The 25681-nt window shown below is 45.8% G+C and overlaps 1 long non-coding RNA gene across 1 annotated transcript; it reads right to left on the bottom strand.

Annotated features, from left to right (window-relative positions):
• Positions 1 to 6279: 6279 nt before the first annotated feature.
• On the bottom strand, positions 6280 to 24951 carry LOC146172876 (uncharacterized). Its single transcript, XR_014701921.1, has 3 exons — positions 24789 to 24951; positions 20806 to 20869; positions 6280 to 6494 (listed from the first exon to the last, which is right to left on the bottom strand). It is a non-coding gene; the product is annotated as an uncharacterized LOC146172876 (long non-coding RNA).
• Between the last annotated feature and the right edge of the window lie 730 nt (positions 24952 to 25681).

The raw sequence follows: 25681 nt of genomic DNA, 5'->3' as shown, positions 1-25681 counted from the left end.
TACGTAGTCGTTTATCATATTTCAGGTTCTTGGCTCATCCGGACAAGTCGATATGCTCTTTTTAGATGTTAGTAAAGCATTCTATAAGGTTCCCCGTAGAAAGTTACTTCATGAGTTGGAACGCATTGGTCTTCCTACTAATATCACATTGTGGATACAGGCATACCTCCGTCACAGAAGACAATTCTTAGAAATAAAGAGATAATCCTCCAATATCCGTCAGGTAACGCCAGGTGCGCTGCAAGGCTGCTTATTAGGACCACTTTCATTTTTGATCTCTATTAATGATATATTGCACGTAATTCATGATGACGGTCATGTTAATGTATTTACGGATGACTGCCATTTTAAGGAAATAGATTCTCAATGTGGTCGTGAATGTCTGCAAAATTCAGTTACTGCTATCCGCGATTGGTGTGAACTTTGGGGCATGAAAATCAATACGCTGGTAACACTTTTGGTGCAAGTCACACAGGAAACAGAACCTGGCGTATTTTCATATGTACTTGACGATGCAATATTAGTTGAGGTTAAAATATAAGTATCTGGATGTCAAATTCAATAACAAACTCTCATAGTCAAACCATATTTCTATTAAATGTTCAGCAGCGCTGCACAAGATGGGGTACCTGGAAAGGAAACTTAGAACGCACCTATAAAAAGCAAAATTTTAGCATATAACGCATTTATCCGACCAAAACTGGAATATTCAGCAATCATACGGGATCCTAATACTAGAAACGATGTAACGAATTGAGAGCGTTGGCAAAGGAAGGCCATTAGATTTATCTTTGGAAAATATAAAAGGGAAGATTCCCTGTTTTTACTGATGCTTCCAATAAAATCAGTATACTTATGCAAAGGCGTAAAATGTAGTCGCGAATGTTTGCAAAATTCAGTTACTGCTATCCGCGATTGGTGTGAAATTTGGGGCATGAAAATCAATACGCTGATAACAATTTTGCTGCGAGTCACACGGGTTAAAGAACCTAGCGTATTTTCATATGTGCTTGATGATACAATAATAGCTGAGGTTAAAATATAATTATCTGGATGTCAAATTCAATAACAAGCTCTCATAGTCAAACCATATTTCCAAGAAATGTTCAGCAGCTCTGCGCAAGATGTGGTTCTTGGAAAGAAAGCCTAAAAACGCACCAGTAAAAGGCTAGCTTTTAGAATATAACGCATTCCTCCCACCGAAAATGGAATATGAAGCAATCATATGGGATCTTAATACTAGAAGCGATGTAACGAATTTACAGCATGGCCTAAGGAAGGTCATGCGATTTATCTTTGGAAAATATAAAAGGGAAGATTCCCTGTCTTTACTAATGCTTCCAATAAAATCAGTATACTTATGTAGAGGGGTGAAATGTAGTCGCCTCCAACTTCTGCACATCATTATAAACTGAAAAGTAAGACTTCTGGCACCTCGTTAAGTAAAGCCCCTAAGTACACGCAAGACACAACGCAGACAAAACATTTCCCTTACGCCAACATTTTGTAAAACAAAGTCCCACATAAACACTTTTTTTTCACGCAATATAAATGAATGAAATTCCATCCCCGTAAAGATACTAACGTCACACAGCTTTGCAGAGCACTTGGAAACACCATCTCAAATATAGCAGTGTTTGTAAACCCTTTATTGGATGTGTAAAATTCATTTACACTGTGATGTTTTTTCCACTTTGCTGGTTGGCATAGCACTTGCTCACCTGTTTGCAAATCCTATGTGTGGTTAATTATTCCTATTTTGTTTTGTTAGTTATTGTGCTAGTGTGAAATTTCCTTTTTGTAAAACACTGCTACATCCTACATAATTTTCATGATAATGTAATTTATTCTGCTTTGTCATATCTTTATTGTATTGCCCCTCTTGCTTGGGCCGGTTTATGACCTGCAGTATGAATAAATAAATAAATAACAAGCACACCGACACCTGAAAGTTCTAAACCTCGAATGCATCCGCATTCTACAGTAACCCTGTAGTACACCTGTCCCCTTTTACAATTCTATTTTTCCTCTAATAAAATTTGAAAAAAAAAGAAGCGTAAGAAAAGAGAGAGGGAGTTTAGACTGCCAAAGTTTTGCCGATTTTCAGGCAATTTAAGGTAAATGAATATGAGCTAAATGGCCAAAATAAAATAACGTCCAGCGACAGGTCGGGGCCCGGAAGCTATGAATCAGAGCCCCCAGCGACACGCAAACTGTGTGGCCATAACGTTGTTGCCGGATGTCCTCGCAAACACTATATTGCTAGCATTCTGCGTAGGAAAGCAGCAAGCTTCATTCCCACAGTCGGGAGTCAGGCAGAGATGGGAGGGTGGAAGATTTACAACGGCACCCCTTTGTCTGGAGGTCGACCACTACGACTGGCAATTACAACGAGCGTGAATTCTGTTTCAGTGAGAAAAATCTGTAGCTTCCCTTAAATTCCCCCCAGTTCGCGTCCAACGGCTTTGCGACTGACTTGCCACTTCATATTTTCTGCGCCCAAAGCTGCCTTTTCTTCGGGAAGCTTCTGGCAGCGGGGTAGGAATAGAATGGCATCACACCGGCTTTTCCATTTCGTTCATGCACAAAAGGGCACGCAGCAGTGCTACCGAGATTTGATTTTGCCACGATGATGCTCCTTCGTGAAAATCCGACAGTGCTTGCTACGCCGCAGCACGCAGTATTCTCCGTCGATGGGTTCATGGCGCGACCGTATTATGACGTCGATGGCGTATGAATTCATAATGTTTTCACAGTAAAATCATAGCAGCGACGCCCTAATGTGCCGATAAAACACCCTCAAAGGAGTCACTAAATGACCAGTTCATGCCACCGAAGCGTGGCGTCAATTTCGTAAAAACAAAATTGCAAATAGAGAAGCATTTTCATGCAGAGGTCGTACAGCCAAGCTGAAATAATGGTGAGAATTAAATCCTGCACTTCGCGTTTTCTTTAAACCCTCTTCAAGAATTGAGGGCCGTGCTGCCGACGTCACCAAGGTTAAGTGCCGGAATTACGACTGTTGCCCAAGTGACTGAAGACATCTAGGCCGAATGCCCCCATGGCTCCCCACATGCGGAAAAGCGACTACTCCGCGGGTCTTCTAAGTACTCAACACTACGACTGTAGGCTGTTCCATGGTGATGGACTTGACGATGCTGAAAACTGGGTCTAGCCTTTTGAACGGGCTGCTCGCCACACCCTTTGGACACTCGGTCGCTACCTGTATAGAACATCTACTTTTTTTTTTATGCAAAAGCGAGAAACATGTTTCAGGATAATATGAGGTTTCACTGACTTTGGGGCAAGCGGGCAAGAACGAAATATTACGCACATTCATGACCTATCGTAGATGAGATCATGCTGAAGGCCTCCGCTCGGCTTGTGCCTAGACCCCCATTGAGAGCGTGAAATATTCGTCGTGCCCGTGATGCTTTTGCAAGCCCGTGCTGAACCACCTCAAGAAAAAAAAAGCGCCGATGTTGATTAGTGACGTCCTTAATGACGTTGTGGAGGCCTAAAAGCAGCCATCAGAAGAGTAGTGAGCCGAGGTTGTTTTCTTTCGGTTATGTCGGCCACAGCTCGAAAATGGGGCGAACAGATAAAGATGCGTAGAAGCACCGTTTGAAGAAATTAACTCCAGAAGAGTGTCGAGGCTACCTGTTCGTAGTGCCGCCATTATTATCGCAATCCAACAAGCCCAACTCAGCGTACTTAGTTCGTCAGCTTTTTTGTTATGTATCTGCCAGTTTGTCCTGTCTTAGCATTGTTACCAATTAAAGAGCGCCCCGAATACCGTGACCAGATTCGTCAACGAAGCAACTAACATCGAAAGCACCGGTCGCAAGTACAAAACACTATCAAAGAATGAATACCTTCACTGGCCTTTCAAGCCTTCCCTCGTCTGTCCTATAGGTGGTGGTGGCTTCGCCGATGTTCGCTAACTCATACGAAAAGTCATGAGAGAAGAGCTTACAGACCTTTTCCAAGCATGTGGGCGGCCTGGGCGGGGAAAAGGTGAGGTGAACTGCCATCGAAAGTCGCTCTAATTGTAGCTTGGTAGGAATAATAGGCTTCGAACTGCACCACAGTAGTCGACCTAGGACCCCGTCAACTGCTAGTACCAGTGAGCTGCCGATCGACGGCGTCCCGAAGCCATTGGACCCAGAAAATAATCAATACAGCTAGTCCTATCGAATTAATCAACTAAAGATGATTGGTGTAGTGCATTGCCATTAGCGGCCATTATGTATTGAGCGGCAGAATGTACTGTTTAGACCTTTAGCAATCTACTGCCCGGTGGAGCATCTCACGGGTCTGTTTTGAGTGTCTATATCCTAACGTGCATGCGTATTTTGTGTCACCCTGCTGAGCCATATTCACGGGACACCTTACGGACTCCATGCTGAGATGCCGTTGATGCTGCAAAGCCGCACTTTCAATACGTTGTACGAACTCCATGGCAAACCAATTAAACACTGCCGAATCGATCGCTACAACACGGTTAACTAGAGGACGTCGACGCTCGCGCTACTACCCCTCACGTGAGCAAGTGTGCGGCACCTTACTGCGATTGTGTCACATCGTGTGACGTCACAAAACGGTTCATACGCCACCGGCGCGTAGAGTGATTCTTATTCAACCATAGCGTTAGCCTCTCCCTTTCACCGGCCTTCGCGACGAGCAGGGAGCCAGCGCTTTCGCGAGCCACAGCACATTTTTCTTCTTTCAGTCGCACCTTCCTGCCTACCGGTCAGCGTGGCTCAAGTTTCCACCAAGAAATGAGGCAGTTACTAGAGATTTTTAGCGTAGCACCATCCGCGATGCGTTACCGTAATCCTCTACCGAGCATTCCACTACACATGCCCGGATCCCCGTGATGGCGCTAGAAGTCACTCTAGTCGGCACGCAGACCTGCCGCGCCGAGACCAGTGAGTGCGTACGCACTGAAAGTGCGTGGTAGCGTGTCGCGGTGACAGTTCGAGCTACGCTAAAACTCTGTACTCCATTTACTTTGCAAGTTGTCCTCCTCTATAAGCTAGCTCCAGCCAACAACGAATGTACAGTCTGCCAAAAATATACGGCCCAAGGGGTTTGCACCTAAGCCCTGAAACTAGGCTCCTGAGACCTACTGAAATATGTAGGTAAGCTAAAGAAGAATGAGGATGAGATTTGACATCTACTAGATTTCGAAGGCTGGATATGCTGAACGAGCCCCATTACTGGACTTAAAAGCAAAACCCTTGGACCGTATATTTTTGACAAAGGCTGTACCAAGGAGGGCGCGTACAGCACTTTAACTCGCTGCATTTGAAGCTTAGTCATAAAAAGCAAAAGGCCGAGTCTCTCCCTCATGCGCTTACGCCACGCGACAGCGTGTGGTGATGTTATCATGACTGCGCTGGTACATGCGCGTGCAAGTGCAATGCAGGTGCATGCAGGTACTGGAACGCCCTACAGATGATTCACCGTTTTTATCGCCTCCCAAGTGAATTGTGATATGTTCTACTGTTCCTTATTATTGCGATAGCAATACTGCGCCAGGTTTCGAGCCATCGCGTATCCCCGGCGGACGCCAGGCTTGACCTTGAACAGCCGAGCCGAGCAACCGCTTCAGCCGAGCTCCGTCAGGTGGCGGCACCGTCGGCGCGCCGCGCTAAAGCCCCGCGCGCTGCAGCGGCGCCGCTGCCACGCCGAACAGATGGTTCGCTGTTGCTTTGGCCTCGCCGTGTCTGCTTTGCTATGGAGGCTTCTAAAGAGAGGTGTCGACGACAAGCTGCGGCAAGGAAGCGACAAAGTGCGCAAGAGACAGTGGAAGAACTTGGAGATCGTCGTACTTAGCGTCGTGCACAAGATGAAGCTCGGCGACTACGTTCTAGCTCTCCGAGTGCTTCCACCTCGTCGGCTACCGATGAACACATGACTGCTCAGGAGCGCCACAATTCCACCAAGCGAAGACAGCGCACTGAAGAATCGCCGGAAGAACAATCATAATCATTTTGTGTTATGTGTTACTTTATAGTCAAACTATCGAACCACACAAGCTTACGCCACAAGCGAACTCACGAGCGTAGCCATGAGGCCATCGCTAACGCAATTTACCAGGCTAAGCCACTGCCAAATTTTTTTTCTTTGAGTTATCAGTTCATCGCAGTATGAAATTCTTTATTGTTGTATTGTTTTCGAGCTACATAATATCTATTGTATATGACCGCTCCGGCTTGGAAATGGTATGCCTGTAGTATTTTTAAATAAAAAAAAATAAAGCAAAACAAAAAATTCCGGTCTCTCTCAGCTTTTTTATTGCCTTCACTGGCACAAAACTGATACAGAATGTTGGCTCCAACGGATCAAACAATCAAGTGTATATATTTTCCAAACAGCTCTGGATTCAGCTTGGATCCCTTGATTCTGCAGAAATGGGGAACCCGCAAGCGTGCAGGTTTGAAACACTCGCAACCGGGGCGGCAAGGCTGTACTGCCTTTGGATTACACTGAAACACAAGAACAGAAGATTTATTTGGCATGGCTCTACAAGTATTAACAGAAACTGCCGTATATTCCTTGCGCCATTGTGTATCAGCAGAATGCGAATGTATTGCTCTGCACTACCATCATTTTAGATCAACTGCTCTAATTGCCATTGGTCGCGGTATTACAAAGATAAAAACAAGCACGAAGTCTAACCCGAATCGTTCTTATGAATGAGTATTGGTATTAAAAGTTGCATGTTTTCGGCGCACAGGTTTTCGGATTGGCGGAATACCGCATACTGCTCAGTGGTACACGAAACTTGAATGTAAAATTTTAGCCCGCTACATTTTCAGAACTGTCCATTTTTCATTTAGAATACGGTCTCAAAACTTCCGTGCTTCTCGTTACAGTCTGAAGCTATCAGCTTCTATTTTAACGCATTGGCAAGATGCTGGTGGTTTTTGCATGGCACGTACGGCTACCTTCAAAAGCGGATGTGCTCATTCAGACTATGTCAAAAGCACGCTGCTCTTCTGTAAAAGAAATTGTGGTCTTGATGCCATTCAGCTTTGGACGAGGAACCCCGTGTTACAGCAGCACTGACGGCACCTAGAGTAAACGGTACTCCGACGATATAGGAATATTAAACGAAGAAGAAAAAAAGGGGCGGGATCGAAAGGGAAGAGAAGGGGTGGGGGGGGGGGGGGGGGGGGGGGGGGGCTCACTTAATCTCCGATTTTAAGCGCATGATGTCCGTGGCCCCGTGTGCGGATCCTCGTTTACGTACGCGCACTGGCTTAATCCCTGTTTCCCTAACTATTTAGGTTACAATTCCTGCATGGCCTAAGGGTAGCGTGTCTGTTAGGCTCAGGGGTGCATACCTTGACATATGAAAGGAGAAGCCAGCCTTGACGGCTCCTGCCAAATCTACCAAGTCAAGCGGTTAGGTAACGTCGCCTGACCTTACGATCAATCGATGCCCGCCCGTATCCGCTGCCACCTACTGCATTCCATGGACGAATCTGTGAGTATTTTCTCTGCCACTTAATATATATATATATATATATATATATATATATATATATATATATATATATATATATATATATATATATATATATATATTGCCGCGAAACCTTCAAACAGTATTTGTTGTTTTTCTAACAGCCGCCGGCATACAGGCTTATCACTCTGATTCCGGATCGCGTATCAGTTCTGTATTCTTTGTTTCTTATTGCTCGATGTCGCGAGTCACACCTTTATCAGTTTCGTTGTAGCGCAAGATGCACCGAGATCTGTCTCGAAGGTTCCGGCCACTCGGGCGTCTTTCCACAATGTTCCAGCCCGTGCTGGTAGCTGTTTTCGACGTTATCTAGATTGTTCTGTGCACCCTTTAAATTGAGCGTTGACGAGTGTGACGGGCATTCTTTGTCCGACGACCGACGAGCGCGTTTGTTGCTATCGCCGCCGCCGAGTTGCTTAGTTCTTTTGCGGGCGCAAGTCAGCCCAAATAAAGAGTTTCTTCAGTGCAATCATCGACCCTTCATTTGTGTCGTCGACCTCGTCACCACTACGTGACATCTGGTGGAGGTGCTGCCTTTGATCCTTCAAGCGAAGACCCAAGCCGTGTTCCTGACGCCCTGGAAGACCAGCCTACAGGCCACCGAGCCAGCCGCCGACTTCAAGGCCTACAACCCGAACACGGTCTACTGCCTGACTCCATTCGATCTCGGAAGGCATCGACGCTGACAATGGCCCAGCCTACAGCACCGGTTGTTTTCGTCCAACCTCGTGAGCCCCCCTGCTTCCATGGACGATCGGATGAAGATGCGGGTGACTGGATGGACCTTTTCGACCGTGTGGCAGAATTCAACGGTTGGAACGACGCTGCGAAACTCAGGCAGGTCTACTTTGTTCTTCAAGGACATGCCCGAGTTTGGTTTGAAAATCACGAGACTTCTTTCAAAGATTGGGAGATATTCAAAGCACAGTTCTTGATGGCCTTTACAAGTTCTGTCAGAAAAGAAAGAGCTCAGGCCCTCCTCCAATCAAGAATTCAACGACCAAACGAGCCCGTCCTGGCCTACGTAGAGGAGATGAAACGCCTGTTTCGCCGCGCCGACCCTAACATGACCGAAAATGACAGAGTGAAATTCTTAATGCGAGGCATTAAAGAGTCGCTTTTTGCGGGGCTTGTCCGGAACCCGCCGAAAACTGTGGAAGAATTTGAGAGTGAAGCATCGACCATCGAGAAGACGTTGGATACCCGTATGCGCCACTACGAGGGACCACTTCAACCAAACTACTCATGCCACTACCCCAGCACATCTGCAAGCGGAGAGAACCTTCGGGACCTAATCCAGGAGATCGTGCGAGAGGAGCTCCGGCGAATGCTGCCATCATCGCAGCAACCCCAGGTGGCGACGCTCAAGAAGTTCAGCAGGCGCTGGGCGTTCCTGAAGCGACGGCTGCGACTGTTCCAGCACAAGAAGCAACAGCGATGAACTACGCTGGTGCATTACGTCGCCCTCCGCCCCGACGTGATGACTTTCCCAGCCCTCGCCGCTACCGTCCTATTCCTGAAAACCGCCCCTTGGCCCCCGCCCGCCAAGCCTACCAACGACCCCCAAACCCCAGGAAGTGCGACGCCTGGAGGACTGCAAACAACCGGCCATTATGCTTCCACTGCGGTGAGGCCGGCCACATTCTGCGCCACTGCCCGTACCGACGAATCGGTCTCCGCGGATTTGCAGTCGACGCTCCACGACCACGCCCAGGTGAACGACCACAAGAAATTGACAACTACCTGCGTAGCGGTGAGATTGCGCCACCAAGCCGTCGGTTCAGATCTTCATCGCCGTACAGGGCCCGCTTTGTGTCGCCAGGCCGTACCTATGATGAGAGTATGCGCGGAAGGTCCCCAAGCCCGCGCAGGGGAAACTAAACAGAGCAACCTTTGGAGGTGAGGTTGCTCAACGGCGAAAAGACGAACATCCTCCGCCGCCGACGACCACTAACGACGACGCAGCCATTTCACTGCCGCTCCACACGACGTCATCGACGACAACACGACCAGACTGCAAGCAGACACCGCCGCCCAGCGAAGTAACAACGGTATGCCCCGGCCATGACCTGAAGAAACGACGGAGCCGAGATCGGACACTAAGGCCCACGTGCAATGCGAGGACGCGAACAAGTGACCTTGAAGTTGATATCGACGGTCGCAGAGTCACTGCCCTAGTAGACACCGGAGCTGACTATTCAGTCATTAGTGGACCGTTAGCCTCTCAGCTCAGAAAAGTTACCACCGCTTGGGATGGCCCGCTGATTCGCACCGCAGGTGGCAACCTGATTACTCCATCGGGACGATGCACTGCAAGAATAACCGTAAATGGGCGTACTTACCCCACCAGCTTTGTGGTCTTGCAGCAGTGCTCCCGCGACGTGATTTTAGGTATAGACTTCCTAAATGAACATAGGGCTATCATCGACCTGCGATCCAAGCTCATCAAGCTCTCTGCAGACAAAGCCATTCCTGCTACGACGACGTCGATGCAACACATCGCTCTAAACGTCCTCGATGAAGAATTGACCGTCCCGCCCCGATCAAGCATCGCAGTCTGCGTAGGTAGCGCAAACATCGAAACCGCTGAAGGCATCGTCGAAGGAAATATCCAATTGCTCTTAGAACGAGGTGTCGGCATCGCAAGAGGCATCGCGAAATTCCGGAGAGGTCAAGCTCAGTGCTGGTAACAAACTTCACCGAAGAATACCGGCATCTCAACAAGGGCACGACGATCGCTTTTTCTCGACGAATTAGCCGACCTCAAAGATGTATTCGCCCTCCACGACCAAACGCTGGAAGACGCACCGGACCAATTCCGTCAGCCCAAATTTGACATCAACCCGGCATTGACCCACAGCAGGAAAGACCTGATTCTCAGTCTTCTTCGAAGCTACGGGGAGTGCTTCTCGTCATCATCGAAGGTACGACAAACACCACTGGCCAAGCACCGCATTATAACGGACGAACACGCCCGACCTCTGCGCCAAAGCCCTTATCGTGTATCGCCCCGAGAACGGCAGGCCATTCGCGATCAAGTTGAGGAAATGCTGCGTGATGACGTAATCCAGTCATCGAACAGCCCCTGGGCGGCACCAGTCGTTTTGGTCAAGAAGAAAGACAGCACACTTCGCTTCTGCGTTGATTACCGCCGCTTGAATAGCATAACGAAGAAGGATGTCTACCCGCTTCCCCGCATCGACGACACTCTCGACCGACTCTGCAATGCAAGGTACTTCTCATCGATGGACCTGAAGAGCGGATATTGGCAAATTGAGGTCAACGAAAGAGATCGCGAGAAGACCGCATTCATCACACCGGACGGCCTTTATGAGTTCAAGGTGATGCCATTTGGCCTCTGCTCCGCACCAGCCACGTTTCAACGAGTAATGGACACAGTCCTGCCAGGGTTGAAGTGGCAAATTTGTTTGGTATATTTGGACGACGTTGTTGTCTTCTCGTCAAACTTTGAAGACCACCTAAAACGACTGCAGACAGTGTTGGAAGCCATCAAGTCCTCGGGACTAACGCTAAAAGCAGAGAAGTGTCACTTCGCCTACGAAGAACTCCGGTTCCTAGGTCACATCGTTAGCAAGGACGGTATTCGCCCAGACCCGGAGAAAACAGCTGCAATCGCACAATTCCCACCGCCTGCCGACAAGAAAGCTGTGCGCCGATTCCTTGGGCTGTGCGCTTATTATCGACGATTTGTTAGAAACTTTTCGCGGATCGCCGAACCGTTGACGCAGCTTACAAAGGCTGACGTACCTTTTAAATGGGAAGCACCGCAAGGAGAAGCCTTCGACGAACTCAAGCACCGCCTGCAATGCCCTCCCGTACTTGGCCACTTTGATGAAAACGCCGAGACCGAAATTCACACCGACGCGAGCAGTGTGGGCCTAGGAGCCGTTCTCGTCCAGAAGAATGCCGGACAGGAGAAAGTAATCGCCTACGCTAGCAGGTCACTCACAAAAGCCGAAGTCAATTACTCGACGACCGAGAAGGAGTGCCTTGCAATCATCTGGGCCACTTCTAAGTTTCGTCCATACCTATACGGCCGACCATTCAAGGTGGTAAGCGACCATCACGCTCTCTGCTGGCTGGCTAATTTGAAAGATCCTTCCGGCCGCCTTGCCAGATGGAGCCTACGACTTCAAGAATTTGACATGACTGTAGTCTATAAGTCGGGCCGAAAGCATTCCGACGCAGACTGCTTATCCCGCGCTCCCGTCGATGCTCCCCGGAAGGACGATGACGACGACGCCTTTTTGGGACCGGTAAGCGCCAGCAGTTTCGCAGAACAACAGCGATCAGACCCTGAGCTGAAAGCGCTAGCCGATTACTTGGAAGGAAAGACCGCTTCCCCTCCTGGTGTGTTCAGGCGACATTTATCATCCTTCACGTTAAGCAAAGGCCTCCTCGTGAAGATTGATTGATTGAAAACTTTATTTGTTTTTGGAAGTTTGTTAGCGGTGGAGGTCGAGGCTTTTTCTGGAAGTCCGTCACCTCCCTGGCCGTGGTTGGGCCCCTAGTCCAGGGCTCCACTGAGTCGGGCCACCTCGCTTGCGTGTGCTATGAGTGCCCTCTGGGCCTCTAGCTCGCAGCTGGTGAGCCGGCTCTCCCATTGCTCCGCACTTGGTGTTTTCTGTTTGTGAAATGCATGATTTCTCTCGCATTCCCACGTGATGTAATATAGTGTTGGTTTTGATCCGCACCATGAGCAGCTGGCGCTATATTGTGTTGGAAAAATCTTGTTTAGTATGTGTAGGTTTGGGAAGGAGCCCGTTTGTAGTCTCCTCCATCCCGTGGCTTCTTCCTCGTGAAGAAGAACTTCGCACCCAACAAGACCGCGCAGCTTCTCGTAGTGCCTAAAACCCTTCGGCAACAAATTCTGCAGGCGTTGCACGATGAGCCCACAGCAGGCCACCTCGGATTTGCGCGCACGTTGCGTCGAATTCAAGAGAAGTATTACTGGCCGCGACTGCCTGCCGAAGTTGCCCACTACGTGAAGACGTGTTCGTGAGTGCCAACGACGCAAGACGCCACCGATCAGACCAGCAGGACTACTAAACCCGATTCCGCCCCCAATCCTGCCCTTTCAGCAAATTGGGATGGATCTCCTCGGCCCCTTTCCATCTTCGTCTATGGGTAACAAGTGGATCATTGTGGCCACTGACTACCTTACCCGTTACGCCGAAGCAAGAGCACTACCAAATGGTACCGCGGCAGAAGTCGCCAAATTTTTTGTCGAACAAATTCTCTTGCGACACGGCGCCCCAGAAGTGCTCATCACGGACAGGGGAACGGCGTTTACGGCAGAGTTGACGCAAGCCATCCTGGAATACAGTCACACAAGCCATCGACGAACAACTGCGTACCATCCCCAGACCAATGGCCTCACGGAGCGCCTGAACAAAACGATCGCGGACATGATCGCTATGTACGTCGACGCTGAACACAAGACCTGGGACACCATCTTGCCGTACGTGATCTTCGCGTATAACACGGCAGTCCAGGAGACGACCAGAGCGACCGCGTTTAAGCTTGTGTACGGCAGGGAGCCCACGACGACGCTTGACGCAATGCTGCCGCACGTAACCAGCGAAGACAACCTTGACGTCGCCGCCTACCTGCAGCGTGCGGAGGAAGCCCGATGACTCGCACGGCTGCGTATTAAAGACCAACAGCGCACCGACAGACGACGATACAATTTACGACGACGCCACGCAGAGTGCAATCCAGGAGACCAAGTGTTGGTTTGGACACCAATTCGCCGTCGCGGATTAAGTGAAAAGTTTTTGCGTCGATACTTTGGGCCACACAAAATCATTCGCCGCGTCGGACCACTGGACTATGAAGTCATTCCCGACGGAACGTTAGCATCACAAAGGCGACGCGCACGCCCAGAAATTGTACATGTTGTACGACTGAAGCCATATTACGCGCGTTAAAAAATCCGTGGTAGTGTTTATGTTTAAGTTTCTTTGTTTTGGAACATCGAGGCGATGTTTTTTTTAAGGGGGGAGTAATGCCGCGAAACCTTCAAACAGTATTTGTTGTTTTTTTAACAGCCGCCGGCATACAGGCTTATCACTCTGATTCCGGATCGCGTGTCAGTTCTGTATTCTTTGTTTCTTATTGCTCGATGTCGCGAGTCACACCTTTATCAGTTTCGTTGTAGCGCAAGATGCACCGAGATCTGTCTCGAAGGTTCCGGCCACTCGGGTGTCTTTCCACAATGTTCCAGCCCGTGCTGGTAGCTGTTTGCGACGTTATCTAGATTGTTCTGTGCACCCTTTAAATTGAGCGTTGACGAGTGTGACGGGCATTCTTTGTCCGACGACCGACGAGCGCGTTTGTTGCTATCGCCGCCGCCGAGTTGCTTAGTTCTTTTGCGGGCGCAAGTCAGCCCAAATAAAGAGTTTCTTCAGTGCAATCATCGACCCTTCATTTGTGTCGTCGACCTCGTCACCACTACGTGACAATATATATATATATATATATATATATATATATATATATATATATATATATATATATATATATATATATATATATATATATATATATATATATATATAAAGAAAACATTATGGTATGCGTTGCTGATAGGCAGCTGGAGAAGAGTTTCAATGTGACCGCGGTAAAATTCGTCGCAGTAGGAGCCGACAAACAGGACCCATTAACGCTTTCGCGTCATAATTTTAAATGTCCGCCATAATGTTTCGTTATTACATGGCACTCTAAATTACGGGCAGCGCCTTCAAAAACGCTCGATTTCGTATTTCACGATAGGGCGAGTGTCACTTGTATACGTAGCTGTTCATAAAGTCCGAGAAAAAGAAATCGCAGTAACATTTATTGGGCGCTAAATAGAGCTCGATCACACTTTTTATTCTACTAAAACCAATAGTACGGCATTTCGTGACTTTGTTGTCGGCACAAAAGAAGCTTTTATTGCTGATATACTTTGATGCAATGCTGATTTTTTTTTTAGCAGCTAGCATCAAACTGTTTTCTACACCTAGATAGATGGGTGAAATGACCCAAAACAGGATGTAAACGCGGACTCCAAGCGGGAGCCGAAAATACAGCTAGCGCTGTCCGTCGCTTCATTTCCGCCAGCCTCGTTCCCGTTCCCGCTGAGGCGGCTCGACAACCAGCGTATAGTTAATGTTTGAGCGCCGATGAGACGACAGGGCCGGCAGCGAATGAAGCTGCGGGTCGGCTGCTGAAGTCACCAATTCAACCCCGACTGAAGATTAAAGACCGCTACGTACAGGCATTTGTACATAGTAGCAAGGTTTGAAGTATGCGTTGTTGTGATAATAAAAAGGGGTACATAAGGCTTATTTTGCGCAATATATTCTGTTCTTTCTCTCTTGCACTTCTAAACACCTACTAACCGAGCTGCCCTTCGTTCACCGCTTTCTTGGTTGTATACGCCTTAAGTGGCTTGCTCGAAAATTTTCACCGTCGCTATCTGCGCAGGGCATATGTCAAGCTGAAGTATTCGTTATTCCAATAATTGGTGACTCAGACAGCTCCCGGCGGTTGTGCGGAGACGACTACAGAACAGCGAACATTAAGAAATTAAAATATTCTGATACACCACCAAAGCTCATTGTTAATTATAGATGCAGGACGTCGGGGATACAACTTAACAGAACTCAACAACTTAACCAAGAAATCCAGCACGCTTAAAGCGCAGTCGTACAACGGCGATTTCGATTGCAACTTAAGGGAAAAAAACTAAAGAGCTCACTTTCGTTGCACAAGTAAGAATAAAACGAAACACCCGAGTTGCCGGCATATAGCGCAAAAAGGTTCCATTTTAATCTTAATTGTGTAAGATTAAGACAAAATGAAATAGTCATCATGTGTCCTCGTACACATTATACGAGAACATAGCAACCGACTAATCAGATGTGTTGATTTAAGGACACACGTATCTTTTTGAGCCCATGACAGCCTGCACTTTACAGCTGGCAGAATATAATTTGCATATCCGCGACACTTATTATGCCTGGTTCTATATCGATGGACCAGTGCTTAACCCCTGGCTTTTACTAAAAACGCGTGCAAAGTCCCGTTCAGTGAATACACCTACGTCATTGCGTTTAATTCAACATTTTCCTTACAAAAAACCTGACTCTGCAAGCGGGAGTGATTTTTCCTTTTTTTAAGTTCTACAACGACACGAAACGACATACAACACGCATGCACATGGCTGGTTTTGAGATACTCGGGCGAACAAAAATTACAGAAAGTATTTCAGAAGCACGAGGGCTTATGATGAAATGACTTCATTAATATTCTCAGAAATCATGCATGAGAACGTCTATGGCCGTTGTATCTGCACATCCCTCAGGCAAAAAAAAAAAACAACAAAATTTGTTTAAAAGTATGTACCTTTGCTAAACCACATATGCGACTCATTTCTCATGCGGCCTTCTTGCTAGTGCTCACTTCTTACTTCCCGGATTCGCGGGAGTTTTTCAAGGAACGAAGGTTAATTTTTAGTTCCAGTTCTTTCTGCTTTCTTTTTTTTTTTTAAGTTTTTGTCTCTGCTATTTGTTTTTCAGACAAAAGTAGTTTTTTTTTTTTTTTCAAAAGATTTCTTCACGACCAATTCATTTCAAGGAAGTGAAAATTGCTGCATCTGTACAGATTTTGCAGGAAAAATTTCGCTGGTTGCTGTTATCACCGAATTATGTCTAATAAGTACGGCTAGTGTAACGTGGAATCCGAGCATTTTTTGTGGGCAGACTTCAGAGTATAAAATGCCAGGCGTAGTATTAGAGCTTTGCGTGTCCTCTGTAATCTTGAAAAATAATTATTAAATCAGCACCAAACCAACTATGCTGTGCAAGGGAGCCAGGGACAAGTAGTTGATTTGATATTTTACTAACGTCGTCGATCGTCGGCTTCCTCGAAAGTTATAGTATACGTGCTATCGTTAACGGAGCAACCTAACAGCATTGGAGATCCAATGTGGCAAAGCACTATGTCATAACAAGCGCCATTCCCTGCTAAACAAAGCTGTGAAAACATTAGCACAGAACGAAGCAGTGCAGCACTCGAGCAATAAGTAAAGCCCTGAAGCTTTCCAATTGAAAAGCTTAAGTGCTTGAGCATTTGGAAATTACCGACGTTTTGTTGTTGACTATCCCGCTACAAATATGGAGTTCAAATAAGCAACACCGCAGAACTGCCAACAATAAGAACGTATCATGGTAGTTGATCACAGGACAAACATTTTACATTGGCTGTTCAGTCACATGCCAATTTGCATCTGATATTGGGCAGTCACTGGAACAGACGACACGACGTCGGCCAAGGTATGCCAGCCTACAACTGATATTGGCAGGGCATTGTAACAAAGTTGACAATGTTTTCTAACACTCTTTCCAACTCGATGTGGGTTACTATCGATGTCACAAACAACATATGACTACCGAAAAACGCTACATAATTTTTCGTTGATTGCAATCGGCCTCTGCAGCTAAAGCTAAGACTTCATTGCAAATATTTTAAGCCACACGAAGACCTACTTGCGGCACGCGGGTTTAGAAAATCAGCCACCTCTCCAGAAAAAAAAAAAAGAAAAAAAAAAACAAGCAACAACACGCACTTCTCTTAATAAACTTTTGCCCTGTCCCCCTCCAATGTCAGGCCACATTGCTAAACTTGCCACCATGATAACGACTCCACCAGTATCAGCTGCCCTTCATCGCCACTCCTGCATCGTATACATAGAGCTGCGCGTCCCTGTGAACGGCTCCCATCACACTGTGAGAGCCGTCTCACGAAGATCTTCAAGTAATTCGCTTCTATATTACACCTCCCGGACTCATGGGCATCAGACTCGGCATGGCGCTCGACAAAACGACGGCCGGACTTGGCGACGGGCTCTCTTTAGGCTTGCGCGCAGAGTGTGTTTCTTGTTTGCAGCCACTGCGAAATCGTGGAAGCCAACTTGTTTGGCCTCGGAGCCCGGCCGCTCGCGTGCGACGCGCGTTGCGCGTTTTTGGTGAGCAACGAGCTGGAAAATAAAACACATAGGCTGGCCAAGCCTGTAGTCGCAAGCCTAGGCATTCTTTATGCATTCACTTGATTGGTATATTCGCGTTCATGCTCACCGACGATCGAGAGGCCGTAAACTTGAGGAGTGCTCAGAGCGGCCTATGGTGATCTTTGCCGCAGTGCTGAAGGTCATAGGAGTCATAGGTACGCCGAACGTGAGCCGTCCTTAGTGGCTCTGGCTCTGTATCAGCATCTTGCTGAAGAGCCAAAAACTGAGTACGAACTCACGTAAAAATAAAGCTGAATTATTTGGGACAAATTTCTCCATATCTTGGGAACTGGTGAAAGTAAACACTGGGAGTCCTTCCATGTCTGTACTTAAGAGTGGGACGCATACACCATATATCACATACGCAGAAGAAGGTAAGGTCGAACACCAGGCAGGTCATTTATACCAGGCGTTGAGGCATCACTTGCCCAGGCGTGTGTACATCGTTCAGGAGAAATAAAGTTGAAGTGTACGGCAGAAAGCATACGTCCGGACTGAAGGACATGCCAAAAGTGCACTGCGGCCGAGAATCTACGCCGTTGTCGAAAAGTCAGCTCCTTCGTTACAAACTAGTCGCAGGGTTTAGCATCGTAGATGGCGGGCAAGGACATGTACGTTGAGGGGTTCTCGAGCTATCCGCATATGAGGGCGGTAATGAACGCCGCCTGTTCACCCAACACCTCAGAATAGGAAGAGGGCCGGGTTACGGTGAACGCCCCGTGCGAAGTGCACAAAAAGTGCGATTAGATTAGGTTTTTTTTAGCTTGTGATAACAGAACTTACAATGGGTCATAAGACCAGCCAGACTTGCAGACAGACACATGAAGGCGTCCGAAATTGCTACGCATGCGCGGAAGCAGGCAGAAATGGGTCCCAAAGCGAAAAAATGCCCTCGCTCTAGTATACCTATTGAGATATTGCATGCAGGCAAAACCGCTACTCCTCCTCGCTTGACCATTAATTGTAACAGGCTGGAAGAATTCGGTGTATAGCAGCGAACAATGGATGTGACGGAAACAGCATACAAAGCGCTCGCTGCGTTTCCGACAGTGAACAGACATGAGAGGCCAAAATTGCTCATGTGTTAAGTTCTGTGCTTCTGTATCCGCGTCATTACATTTTTTATGAATGCCAGCTCCTCTAATATCATAAAGGAAACAGTCAGGTTACCGCAAAAAGAAAAAATAATCAGCTTTTGTACAGCATAACGGGGTTGCGCTAACAATATGTTGGACTTGCGACACAGAAAAATTACAGCAGAATTGGGTTTTCAGATGGTGTTATAGCACATGTCGGACATTCTAAGAAATAATACAAACTAATTATTACTTTTGTGTGAGCCTACACTGAAACGCTTCTGTACACAAAAAACTGAAACTACATAATTTCCCTCAGGATTTCGCTCACACCGTAAACTGAACCCATGCAGAGGACGAATGAGATTACTGTTTAGTTACATTATTAGCGGCTCATCACATTCACCCAGTTAAATCAATCTTTACTGCCAATCTTTAGTGCTCCACACGAACTAACTTGTATATATTAGTTCCTGCGATATTCACAGGTAACATGCTGATGCAGCGAAAGTTTTTAGATGGTCCGCATATACGATGTGGACGAAGAGGAAGTGAAAGGATGCGCACATTGGGGAGAGCCTGGATTCCCCGGTGCTCTAGTTCATTAGAGAGATTTAGCACACCGTGATCCGTGATCCGCTACCGTGATCCGCCACCGCACGTTCCACTGCGCATGCCCAGATCACTTTGATGCCAATAGATGGCGCCACATACTGGACTTTGGCACACAGACCTGCCGCGTCGGAACCAATCAGCTTGTGCGCCCCCGCCTACGAGCGGTAGAGGGCCACGGTGGCGGATCGCGGATCACGGTATGCTAAATCTCTCTATTGGTTCTCACCTTTAGCGCCTGTCTTATTCGGCATCAGCCATCCTTCGCGTCCACTTAGTACGGGCTAAGAGGGATAGGCATACGAAATAAATCAAAGTACACTTTCTTCATTTACGACCACAAAATAATCGGTCTAGTTTGGTAAAACAAAAAAACGACGAATTCCTCCTCTTTGTAGTTAGTTACAGCCAGCTCTTTGAAGGGAATGTAGTATCTCGTTTTAAATTCGTGAGGTAAATAGACCCGCAGATATTCTCTTTTATTTCGACGCCGCGCAAAAGCACGCGCGCACCGGCCGCCCCGGCAGAAGCAGGGTTTGGTAGATCCTGCACAACTCTCTTTGAATAGCTGTGCGCAGGCCGTAGGAAAGCACGCGCTGCCGCCGCTTGAGTGCAGCCATAGAAAAAAACAAGCAAATCTCGAACAGGCACACTCTCTCATGTCTAGTGCACAGAGGGCTGTCCAGCAGCTGAGAACAAATGAGCAAAAAAAAAAAAATGATATCCCATTTGTTAGCCCACTCTATTGTTAAGAGGCCTAGGGGTGGCTGCATCCCCATCTTCGCATCCTCCTGTCACCACCTTCCCCACCAAGCCACCCCACCAAGCCTGGCAAAACCACCTTCCGCAACGCAGTTCACCCGTCTTTCGCCGATCACCCCACCATAGGACACAGTCTCTTCAACACTTTCCGTCTTCATGAAGCGAGTTAACGCTGATGTACGCCAGCTTGCTGCACAGGAAAAAATTTCAATTGGCGCCAATATATTTTGTCTCCTCAGACCACTCATGAGGAAGTGCAATGCATAGGCAATGCAGAAACATTGCACAAGTTAAGCAGACCTCCACGACGTCGGTTAAGTCAGAACTTTTCAGCGCAAGCACATATATGCCTTTCATGGCCGCTCAAACGACGGCTTCAAGAATCGAGTTATTAACCTGACAATTGAAGCGAACCAGTGAAATCTGTCTATAGAAATACAAACCTCATTTCAAACTCTTCTAATCTTATTTTGAATAAATGGCGGCCGCGCCAATTTGGTGCCAAAATTAAGTAATTTACCGAGACATATTTTACCGTGAAACATACTGCTCATACACTTGAGAAAACTTTTTTTGAGGCGACACAACAAGGGATTTCATAAAATGGGGAACATAACGTATTTTCGTGCCACGATACAGAAAGCGGAGGGTTTCGCTTCGAATGTTACCCATCCTTGAATGGAATCATCCACAATAGCTTTTATAAGCATAAAAAAAATATTTTCTGCTGAAAAATCACTCACGTGTGCTAGAGAACACCTGATCAGTTCCGCCCGAATATCTCCTGGGTATTGATTTAGAGGCATTCTGCAAAGCAAGGTCCAAAAATGATGTCTGTAATTAAATTACAGTTCCAGAAGCGGTCCTTATATTTTAGACATTCTGCTGCGCGATTCGCTGCCAACGATTAAGCCTATTTCTGTACTGAACAGAAAAAGAGAACTTGTTAGCTAAAACTGAACAATGTTATCGTAATTGCAAGCACATTGATGAAATTAAGCGAGAACTGCAGTGCCTAATTTCACCCGCTTCTGATGCAGCGCTGCTGGATTCTGAATGGCTGCTGTGACTTGTGAGCAGGGCAGGATTATCCAGGGTTCAAAGGTTTCAAATTAACCGGGCCCTCCGTTCTCAGCCCCCCCCCCCCCCCCCCCCCCCCCGAGAGTTGAAGTATATGACGGACTTCTTCATTTGGTCCGGAAAATCTTGAAATCATATGCGTCTTAATTTGCCATGATTAAAATTGAAGCTTACGTATTTCAATGTCAAATACTTCAATATCACTTCGTTGTGTCGTAAAATTGATCCTAAAGCCAGCCTCATATTTCACCAAAGTACAAAACGTTGCACTCGTCTAATTAGGTGAAAAAAAAAAAGAATATCCAAAATGGTTTTAGATGGTTCTAACTGGTTTCAGTTCGTTTAACCTGATCCGAGCTCATACTCAACTGGCATTAACTGGATACAGATGCCTACCAGAGAAGTCAGCGGGTCCAGCCCAGTTGGTGGTTAAGTGGAATCAACGCGTTTAAGCAGGCTTACAGTTTGGAGTCCGCTCGCATCAGCTCTTAAACCGAGTTTCCGCTGTCATTACTACTGTTGAGGTAAGTTTTGTGTTTTATTAATCTAAACGTAAGCAGTAAACGTTGTGAGAAAATCAGTAAGTTATTAGTTAGAGGCTGACTTCTCACAGCTTACGGCCATCTCAGTTATTTGTCGGTACCGGGAGTAGACGCGCGAGATTGTTAGGAGATTGTACGTTGATCTAATCAAGAAATTCTTCCTGCTTAACGCTGGAAAAAGCTTACAGAAACGTAAACGCCTTTATTGACTTGCATGAAAGTGAAGTGAAAAAAAAAAAAAAAAAAAAACAGTAGACATGTTATACGAATACACGGCCCATTCAAACGTTTCATTCCTGCGAAATATTTCAACGTATTTTTTTTATTGTATAACCATGTAATATTTCCAGAAATATTTAGGAGGGAGTTTAAGCGTTGCACTGTACTAGACGCCCATAGCACGGTCTAATTGTTCACCGTGTTTTAAAGGAAAGTGCACGTACGCGAACGAGGATGCGTACGGGGAGCCGGCGAACGGCAGCCCTGAAAGCTGTCCAATAATACACCCAAAGACAGAGCTTGAGTTTCCACCGCCATCTAGCAGCTGCAGCTTCTCGGTGGAATGAACTGCATTCACTATTTTGTAAAAGGTAGGTTCATTCTGTACACAGAAAGCAGGAAACGTGTGGGATACACGCAAAAGTCCGTCCTTCTGTTTTAAAAGTGAAAATTATGTGTAAAATGTAAATACTATACTGCCTTTGTAAATTTAAGCAATCTGTATAAATGCGAATATATATTACTGATCATTAAGTTTGATAAAATTTTTATTTCGCGATATTTCAGTAGCGATGTCATTCTCTTCAAGCGTGACCATTTCGAAAAGATGTATTCTCTAGCATTATGACCGAGTTCCTAGTAATAAAAAAAATATTTTCCTATTATAATCCAGCATATAGAATATAATATCGCAGTTTCTGTAAAAACACTGGCTTAGGTGAGCTTCGATTCGTCTAGTTGGGTGAATTCACGAAAGTAATAGATGACTGATAGCGTATTTATGGTAAACATTTACGAACATCTTGCGAACAAGGCCCATCTGTACTTTGTGCTCACACGCAGCCAATCGTCCTGCACTACCAGAATCAGCCAAAAAAATAACCACTTGAGAAACGTATACTTATCACGAATGCGTGTTTTGATTTTGGAGTAAAGGTGTCCTGTAATGTCCTAGAATAGCTCAGTCTAGATGCCAGTCTGTCCGTGTGTTCTACTACAAGTATATGCTCAGGCTATGTTCATAAACAGCCCTCAGAACCTTAGAGAAATTGTGGCGTGTGTCTCGGAAATTCGAAAGCGCGGCCAGTCTCCAACATGGCAAAAGGAGGCGGGATATGGTGGGGGTAGGGGGGGGGGGGGGGGACAAGTAGAATTACTGCACAGGCTGTAATAAGTTTGGTAGGGGCATAGGGGCCCTCTTAACTTTTTTGAACTGGGCCCTCATATTTGTTTATCCGCCCCTGCTTGTGAGGCATGATGCAAAATCAGCTTTGAATTTGGGGGCTCTATATAGTGATCTGTTATGTTCTCTAAGCCTATCCCAACGTTTTAATTCAATTGAAAATTACCATACCCCAAGCTATGTCTAACCAAAATATTTTATAGGCTATCGATAAAATCTTGGCGCTGACAAGTAGCACAGAGAACTGTAATCATGCCCGGAGGAAAGTTCAGAAGGAAAATGTTGCCCATTTGCGGTAACGTGTTCTTTCTTCTTTTTTTGAGGGAGAGAGGGGAGTAATTTCTGGCAACACATATCATGCACAAACAGCAGGCTCCGACAAACAATCAAATATTGCAAGGGAACGCTGCACTGCTCTATCATCCTTCCCCCTTCATTAAAAAAATACATAAATACGTAGCATTCATAATTAGGCTAATCAGAGCGACAAATTACGCACTACGCGGTTTAAGGATGACAGGGCCTGAAGCCCAAAATACATAATTTAGCCTACTCCGCTTTTTTTCCTGCGCTCCTTGATAGAATTGCAGGCGACCAGGCAGTTTCATTGCCTCCATTGTTCAAGTACCTGATGTCATTACTTTCTATTACGCAGCTGCTAGTCAAACAGCAAGACGTAGAAGATTGAGGGTTCTGCGTACAAACACACACACACACACACACACACACACACACACACACACACACACACACACACACACACACACACACACACACACACACACACACACACACACACACACACACACACACACACACACACACACACACACACACGCACGCACGCACACACGCACACACGCACACACGCACGCACGCACACTTCTATATATATTGTCACCGTCACACAGCCAGAACAGTCAAGGTAGGTTCAACCAGAAGATAGGTTTAATGAGCGAACGTACGGGGGCAAAGCAGCTGGGAGCTCGAGAGAGGAAGACGAGGAACGCCGGGGTAACTATCATAGGCCAGCTAAAACATCCGGTAATGCAGTCTGGCCCCATGACGGCTCCACGGGATTAGTTATGAATGCGGCATTATATATATATATATATATATATATATATATATATATATATATATATATATATATATATATATATATATATATATATATATATATATATATATATATATATATATATATATATATATATATATATATATATATATATATATATATATATATATATGTATATATATATACATTTTGCTCAAAACTAATGGGCCAAAGTTAAATGCAAACAGGCTGTCACATAACTTTCCCGATTATCTACTTTGTTTTAACAGTTTCGGACGGTGGACCGTCCTTCTTCAGGATAGAATTATATGTATATATATATATATATATATATATATATATATATATATATATATATATATATATATATATATATATATATATATATATATATATATATATATATATATAATATATATATATATATATATATATATATATTTATAGTTCAAATGTTTTATATCAAGCATCGAGACCAAATTCAGCGGGATGAGCAAGATTCTTTGCGCTACACGTTTATCGAATAACAGCCGAGAGGGATGAATACTGCCGCTTCTTGTTCAAACACAATGGAATAATGTTTAGGCAGAAGTGTCCTCCCGAAATACAAAAAATGCTTACATGGGTCCAAGGGCTTCTGAAATCGCTACGGTAAAACATAGGACGGCGGTGAAGCAAAGCGACTTCATGCTTCGAAATTTTAGCGCAGTCCTCAACGCAGGCTAAACTCGAAATGAAGGAAAGATATGTGCAGAATTTCCGCAACTCGCTTCTTTGAAACGTATTCGTCCAACAAATGCATAAAATGCACTATCGTTAAATATGTAAATATGCCTGTTCTGTCCTTGTGTATAAGGACGTCAGCGGCCTGATAAACGTGTCATGTGGGCTGTGCCGCATAAATCAACTTGCTCATTAGCCTAATTAAATTAGCATTGCTTGTCACCTCGTAATATGCATCCTAAGACTCTGCTTTTTAATGCTGAAGGCTCATGTACACGTAGCACGAAGTACAGAGAGACGTCACACGACTGCAAGGGTCTCGAGTATAATTTTAAGAAAACGCAGTCAGAAATAGATTGACGTTTCTTCATTAAACAAATATGCATTTTATACTCAATTGCTACTGAATGCTAATGTACATGTAGCACTGAGCACAGATAAAAATTTCGTAGCTTTTGGAAGTGCGGCTGCAAACAGTTTGTGGGATTTTAGAAAATCGAGGCAGGAATAGACCAGTGTTTTTTTTTTTTTTGCCACTTTAAAATCACGCTTATTCTCAGGTTTTAAGGCCCACAGTCTAAATAATTGTGTGGTTCGATTTACGTGCTGTTCAGTTTTAAATAAGAGGAGTTTTTGGCCCCCGTAATAGAGCACTTTGTTTCACAAACTTCGAAATGAGGGACCGGGAACTACAAGCACTAACAAGGGACTCTGAAAATATACCATGAACATTAAGGAAGATTAGAGCATGAAACAGAAGCACGTTCGAATTCTAACTGAAAGGTTGTAAT

This window comes from Amblyomma maculatum, chromosome 11 (genome assembly GCF_055883805.1).
Source record: "Amblyomma maculatum isolate TAMU_Amacu chromosome 11, ASM5588380v1, whole genome shotgun sequence".
In the NCBI taxonomy this organism is placed as follows: Eukaryota; Metazoa; Arthropoda; class Arachnida; order Ixodida; family Ixodidae; genus Amblyomma; species Amblyomma maculatum.
This window is presented reverse-complemented; position numbering and strand designations above follow the sequence as displayed.